Raw genomic sequence first — 7,253 nt, 5'->3', positions numbered from 1 at the left:
GTGTCACCCTGCAGGGCCGGGACCCGGGGGCAGCCCCCGCAGGCCGGGGCCGTGCAAAGGCTGCGTGAGCCCCCGCCCGGGAGTGGCCCTGCCGGCGGGGACCGCCAAGGTGGACACGTTGCCAGGCCGCTCTGGCTCCCTGGAAGTGCGGGTGGGCAGGGTGCCAGGCAGGCGGGTGGGCATGGGGGAGTTACCTGCTGGCTGGGCTGGTGGTGCAGTCGGACTCCTTGTGTGCGCAGCAGCGAGAGGGGAAGGGGCAGCGGGGCTTGGGTAGTGCATGTGTCACGGGGCCGAGACCCGCAGGAGCTGCCTGCTCCCTCCTTGTGCCAGCTGCTCTGTGGGCCTGGGGGCTTCAGGCTGCAGGTCTCACCCCGGAGCTCCAGAGGGGCAGCAAAGTGCCGGTGCCATGTGGGGCTGCCCAGCCACTGCCACAGGTGACAGCCACGGAGCGGATTGTGCTGTCACCCAGTGCAGGGCCTGAGCCTGACACTGCAGTCCACAGCCCTCACATGGTGGCTGGACTGGTGCCTGCCTGGTGGGGAGGGGGCACAGCACTGGCTGGGCGCATGCCCGAGTGTCACTTGCAGCAGGGCCCCATGGTCCCGGCTGGGGCACGTGGCCCCGGGCGACAGTGTGCAGAGCCTCCCTGTCTCTTCATTGTGGCTTGGGTTGCGTGGGGCCTGCAAGAGACCTGGTGTCATGAGCACGGAGGGTGATGTCTCCTCCCCTCTTGAGGGGTCCTTTCTGCTGCGCCCACCCCACCAGCATGCTCCTTGTCTGGCAGCGGCTGGACTCTGCCCTGCGCCCAGCCCTGCTGCAGCTGTTCCCACCTGCCCGCCCAGCAGTGTTTGTCTGGGGTGGGGGCTGTTCGCTGTGCTGATGGCAGCTGGCTGGCGCACTAACCAGCCTGGCCCATGCTCCTGCCCCGGGCCCTGGGCTCCCTCCCGGGGCCTGTGGTGCTTTCTCAGCTCATGCACAGGACACCTGGGTTCTGCGAGGGGAGTAGGGTCTAGTGGTAGCCGGGTGGGGGGGAGGTGACAGCCAGGACCCCTGGGTTCTATCCCTGGTCCTGGCAGAGGAGCAGGGTCTAGTGGTTAGAGCACAGGGGCAGGGGGCTGGGAGCAAGGACGCCTGGGCTCTATTTCCAGCTGTGCTGCTGACTGAGCAGCTTTCAGCAAGCCTTGTCCTGTCCTTGCCTCAGTTTCCCCCTCACCAAGTGAAGCAACGTCCTCTTGCCCTGGCCTGCGGAGGGATCAGTGCCTGGATCCGGGCCTGTCTGAGCCTGCCTGTGTGTGTGGGGGGAGGGGGTGCTGGGCTGCCCCCTTCCCCCACCCCAGGGCAGAGCTGCACGGCAGGGGGAGGGTGCGCCCGGGTGCAGGAGCAGGGCTGCGCCGTACAGAAGGGGAAGCTGCAGGGATGGGGGGGGTGCGGGCTGGGCCCAGAGGCTGTGGCCACGGCAGCGTGATTGGGCTGGCGGTGCCATGTGAGCAGGGGGGGCAGGGTCGGGAGGCATCGTTCCGGCTGTGTGGGAGGGAGCTGGGGGGGCAGATGTGGACCGGGGAGCGTGGTGCTGGCACCCGGCCCTCAGGCCTTGCTGGGAGCGGGGGCAGGTGCCCAGGAAACCCTGCAGGTGTCTGGATTGAAGCAAGGGGGCATGGAGCTGTGGGGACCCCAGACCCCTCCCCAACCTGGCTTGGGGCCCTGGTGGGGCAGCCTCCTGCCTGGGGCTGGACCTGAGGGGCAGGGGGCTCAGGGACATTGTGCCCATGCAGGGTGGGGGTGCGCTGGGCTGGGCCTGGCCTGGCGTGCAGCCCTGGGAGCTGGCTGGAGCTGCAGCTGCCGCCCGATGCGCTGAGCAGGAACCGCTCCGGGGGGGCGGGCAGGCGGGGGGTGGATGATGAAACCGCAGAGAAATCGTGGCTGGGTCCGCCGTGCCGTGGGGGGCGTCCCCCCCGTCCGGTGGCCGCCATAGTAACCCCTGGCACACGGGGCTGGGCTGGATCAGGGGTGGCATGGGGGGCTGGGGTCCCATGGACTGGGCACCTTCCATGGTGCCCCCTCCCTTGGCAGATGCCGCAGCCTGGTCTGGCCAGGGGCTCATTTCACAGGGCAGCAGGTGCCCCGGTGAGACCTGCCAAGCTTGGCTCCGTGGCTGACAGGCGGTGCCAACTTGGGGCAGAGGGAATGGTGACTCCCTGACACCACCTTCCTGATCCACCCCTCAAACCAGCGTCCAACAGCCCCTGTGACAGGTGCCACGCTGCAGCCTCTGTCCATTCCCCAGCCCTGCCCATGCAGCGGCCGGTGCCCCCAGGGAGCGCCCAGCGTGCCGGGGCGGGTGGGAGGGAAAATGAAAGCAGGTGATGCGGAAGGAGAAGTAGGTCAGGCGAGTGCTGGCCTCGCCGGCGGGTGGCTGGGGCACGCCGCGCAGTGCTGCCAGGCTGTCCCTGCTGCTCCGGGCCCCATGGGCAACAGCTGGCATTGCGGTGAGTAGGCCCAAGCTGGGGTGCAGCCCCCACCCCCTCCCGGGCAGCGTGATGGGCCTGCAGCAGGCCTAGGGCTGGTCTCATGGGGGGTGAGGGTGCCCCAATGCTGGGCAGCCTACTGTAGGGCCCCATGGGGTGTCCCCTGTCCCTGCTCTGCAGGGCTACCCCTATCCCAGGGAAGGGGGGCCTAGGTTTGCTCGGCAGCCTGGGGGCAGGAGGATGTTCTAGGCAGGTGGGGCAGGGCTTGGTGGTGGCCTCAGCCCCCGGGCTGTGGGGATTAGAGCCACCCCCGCCAGGCAGGATGAGCCGGTGCTGGGCAGCTGGCCGGGGGCGGGAGCTGGGCTATTTTGGGGGGGTGTGGGGGCAGCTGGCCGGTGCTGTCCTCAGGTCAGGCGGACCCACTGCACCTGTGCCCTGCTCCAGCCAGGCCCTGATGTCCTGTCGGGGGCCGTCCTGCACCATGCATTGGGCTGGCTTCACGCTGCAAGGACATTCCCTTCCCTGATGCCCCATTGCAGGGCCAAGCCGTCTTGGGGTCTGTTCCCAGCAGCACCATGAGGGCAGCAGTAGGTCCTGGGTACTGCATGCTCCTGGGCTGAGACCTGACTCAGCTTGCTGCAGCGTTTGAGGCCTGTGTGGCCCCCTCCGGCTGCCAGGCTGGGAGCGGGCACTGCCCAGGGGCTGGGCAGGCCCTGCCTGTTCCCACAGCAGGGGCGTGGGGCTGGCCGGCCTCCAGCCAGCTCCCATGACTGTTTGCTCTTGGCTGGGAGGGGAGGCTGCTGCGTTGGAGTGCTGGACGGGAGTGGGACAGGATGGCGCAGGGAGCACTCCTGGGCCCCAGCCTGGCACTGGGGGGCAGGGCCATGGATGGAGCCAGATCCTGCCACCTTGTGGGGCAGATCCTGGGGCTGACTTAACACTCAGGGTCCTGGGCCAGGCATGGGATGGATGCCCTGAACCCCAGGTGTGCCCCACACCCTGAGATAAGAGGGTGATCCTTGCCCTCAGGCCAGGCTGCCCCAGTCTCTGGACACCCCTGTAGGGCCTAGGGCCCAGCAGGGTGGGGGCGGTGATAGGTACAAGCCCGTTGCTCCCCGCCAGCTCCTCTGGCTCTGGTTTCTGCTGTTGAGTGTTTCCTTCCTGTTCCCCCTGGGCCCTGTTTCGGCAACCCCTTCCTTCCTTCTGCCGCCCCTGCCCGCCCAGCCCGAGGCTCTGGCCCCGCACACCCAGGCACGTGGGGGCAGGGAGGGGCCCAGCTGCCCCATGCAATCCCCTGGTGGCTGGGAGGCCAAGGGGGCTGGGGGAGGGTATCCCCCCAGTATCCCTCCCCCCAGGTTGCACCAGCTCATGCCCTGCATTCCTGAGGCCACAGCCCAGGTCAGTGGGTCCCCCTTTCTGGGGGTCATCCCAGGCTGGGGGTCCCCCAACTGCTTGGTGAATAAGGGGGGTTATGATGAGCACTGGGGTGCATAACAAGTAGCGTCAGAGTCCACTGTGTTTCTGGCACGGGCGGGCACGTGCCGGCTGCCCCCATAGCGTGGCCTCCCTGGATGCCTGGGTTCCCCTGCCTTCTCCTGCAGGGCCTGCCATGTGGGCCCCTAGGAAGTGTGGGGCGTGGCCCAGCGGCTCAGTGGGCACCACTGGCCCCGTGCCCAGGTGCCCCTGGGTGCTGCTCGGGGCTTGCTCAGGCTGCACAGGGGAGGTTGCGACACGCCAGGGTGGGGGGGACGCAGTGACTCACCCGCGGGGCCTGGCCATCAGCAACCCCGGTGACTCAGGGCTGCGTGTAGCTCCTGGTGCCCGTGCCCCTCCCTGCCCGCCTCGCCCACCTTATCTCCCGCCCTTAGCACCTGGCACGCCAGTCTGGGGGGCCGTGCCCTGCTGGAGCCGCTCCCCAGCTTTATGGGGTGCAAAGGGCGGGTGGGCAGATGGGGCAGGGCTGGCAGGCAGGCACCTCACCATGGTGCCCCCCGGGGTGTTGCGTCCATCCAGCTGGGGCTGGCCCCTACTGTCCCAGACTGGCAGCTCAATCTCTGGCTGGCTGGCTGGCTGGGCCTGGCAGTCCTGCACTGGGCTGGCTCTTGGCACTGTCTGTCCTGGGGGTGATGCAGCTGCTGCCACAGCTGCACCCAGGGTAGGGTGGGGGCAAGCAGGGGCCAAGCACTATCCTGGGCACCCACTGGAAAGGCCTTGCTGGGCCCCACAGCACTGAGCAACCACAGCTCCAGAGACCCCAGGCTTTGGAGGAGGGTCCAGATGGAGGCCTCTAGCCAGAGGCTGCTCCTATGCTAGGCCCTGCGATGCTGCGGCCTCCCTACAGCGTGGGGCTCTGTGGACCAGGCTGTGGGGCTCAGGCAGCGGCCAAAGGGTGGATGAGCCAAGAGCAGTGCCCGCACCCGTGCCCAGCAGCCTTGGCAGGTGCCAGGTGGGCAGTGGGCAGTTGTTGGGTGGGCAGCCCAGCCTTCCCAGCAACCATCCACAGGAGGGTCCAGGCTGCAGCCTGTCCCACCCTGCCCAGGCAGGGTGGTTGGCAGTTCCCAGTGTGTCCCTGCCCCGGCTCTGCATGGTTGTTCCTGCTCTTTGCCATGGTCAGCTCTCGCGCAACAGCAAACATCCGGCTGGGGCAGCGCGGCAGGCATACGGTCTGGCTCTCCTTGCCTGGGGCTGTGTGGTGATTTGGGGGTTACATCCAGTGCTTGGCTCCATGATGAGTCCCCAGACCCTTTCAGCGCCAGCGGCTTCCAGCTGTGCCGCTCTGCCCAGACAGCCCCTGGTGTGATGGAGCCTGGCTGGCTCCCTGGAGCTGCCCTTGTGCCAGTGTGGGTGGCCAGGACAGGCGGAGAGCACGTGGTAGGTGGGATCAGTGGTGCGGGGCCGGTAATAGCTGTTTGGCTGGGGCCACGCAGGGTGTAATTATGGGGGGATTGCGAGAACCCAGAACCGTGCCTGGGGCTGGCACAGCTGGGCGGGGAGGTCGGTATCGGGGGCCAGGCTGTGGCAGGTGTGGCCCCGTGGGGTTGGGGGAGCTCATCTTGACCCCCCACAGGGCACCTGTCCTGTGTGCCGGGGGTGGGGGATAGGCCTGGACTGGCCCCACAGGCCAAGATTCCCACTGGAGCAGCCAGGACCTGGGCAGAGCAGGGGGGTGGTGTCCAGGCCTCTGGCATGGCCAGTCCCGGAGCTTGTGGCTCTTCCTGGGGCTGGGGTCGAGGCCCGAGAGCTGGCCTGTCCCCAGGCAAGGGGCAGACAGTGGCCATGGGCCTGCCTGCACGAGTGCATGTGGGCGGGAAGTGTGGGACTGCAGCTGGGTAGGCTGGAGCATGTGGCAGAGCCCAGCCCTCACAGGGACCCAGCCCCAGGCAGGACCCAGCATGGCGCAGGCACCAGCTTGGCCAGGGCAACATAGCCCCATGGATGGAGAGAAGCTGTGGGGGTGCAGGGGGTCCTACGTCCATGTCCACCAAAGGGCAGTGGGTGCTGTTGGGTTTTGCCTGCTCCAGGCAACCTGGGCCTGCAGTAGTGCCCATGTCCTGCCAGTGGGGACCTGGTGTGAGCATCCATCCAGGCCTCGTTGCTGCAGGGGGGCACATGGGGCAGGGGCTTCCCCATGTTGGCTGGGGCTTCATGCTGGGCTGCGGCACGGCGGGAATTTCCTCTGGTTTGGGGGCCGGGTGGCCACCCCCCTGGTGCAGTTCCGGCCACAGCGCCTGGCAGCCGAAGGGTTAAGCGTACGCGTTCTGGGAAGTGGGGCTGGGAGGTGCGTGACCCGGGGTGTGGGCGTCAACGCTTTGAGGTGGGATCGAGCTGAGGTGCAGCGGGGAGTGGGGCCAAGCGCACAAACCTGCTTCCCTCCTTCCTCCGCCCGCGCGGCCCCGGGAACGAGTCGCGCCGAGCCAGGCAGCCGGCAGCCACGCGGGACGGCACAACCCGGTGAGGGGCACAGGGGGCGGGGGGCCTGTCCCAGTTCGGGAAGGGCCGCGAAGGGGCTGGGGGGACACAACTCTGATGCCCGCCTTGGCCCCGGGGCTGGTGGATCTATCCCAGCAGATGGCGAGGCTGTGGGTGGTGCCCCTGGACAAAGGGAGCTGGGGGCTGGGGATGGCAGGGCTGGGATCCACCCTGCGCCCACCAGGTCCCTCCTGTGCCCTCGAGCCTGGCCCAATCCATGCCCAGTAGCCCTGGGCATGGATTGGCGCTGGGCTTGGGCAGGTGGGAGCTGGCCAGCAAGGCCGGCAGGAGGGGGCGATGCTGAAGCCTTAGGGGCCATGGGCTGCTCCCGGGCCCACAGAGCCACTGGCTTCCCGCCCCAACCCCAAGAAGGGCCCAGGGAGCCACAGCCCAAGCAGAGCTCAGGGCAGGCCACAAGGCTCTGATGCCCAGGTAGGGCCCATGCCAGTCTGATGCTGGGGTTGTTGTACCTGTGCAGTGCTGGCTGGACTCGATGTGCCAGGCCAGCAGTGGGGAGCCTGGCATCGTCTGTAGGGCATGGGTGCCCAGTGCCCCGGGCACGTTCCTGGGCAGGGTAGGAGACAGGCGCAAACTGTGCGGCTGGGATGGGGCTGCCTTTGGCTTGGGGTCCCAGGAGAAAGGACCTGGTGGGGTCTGTGTGGGTACTGGCTGGCACGGGGGCCTTGGGGCCGGCTCCCCACCCAGGCCAGCTCCTCCTGCTGTGGGGCAGGTGGGTTTTGCTTTCCTCGGCATTTGAAACCATTTCCTTCCTTGTGTGTTGGTTGTTTGTCAGAGCGGGGCTGGCTTCCCCCACCCCTA

General features: G+C 68.1%; 1 protein-coding gene across 3 annotated transcripts in view; it reads left to right on the top strand.

Moving 5' to 3' along the window:
• ZBTB7B (zinc finger and BTB domain containing 7B) overlaps window positions 1–7,253 on the top strand; it is a 19,532-nt gene that overhangs the window by 5,945 nt on the left and 6,334 nt on the right. The window contains exon 1 of one of the 3 annotated variants that reach the window (XM_006030938.2): window positions 1,967–2,486. The exons of the other annotated variants lie outside the window; for them this stretch is intronic. The gene's annotated coding sequence lies outside the window, so the exon portion shown is untranslated. Of the gene's footprint in view, window positions 1–1,966; window positions 2,487–7,253 lie in introns of those variants that run through there. 3 annotated transcript variants of the gene reach the window in all.

This window comes from Alligator sinensis, unplaced genomic scaffold, assembly GCF_000455745.1.
Source record: "Alligator sinensis unplaced genomic scaffold, ASM45574v1 scaffold1165_1, whole genome shotgun sequence".
Classification (NCBI taxonomy): Eukaryota; Metazoa; Chordata; order Crocodylia; family Alligatoridae; genus Alligator; species Alligator sinensis.
Note: the sequence above shows the minus strand (reverse complement) of the source record. Positions and strands in the feature narration are given on the sequence as shown.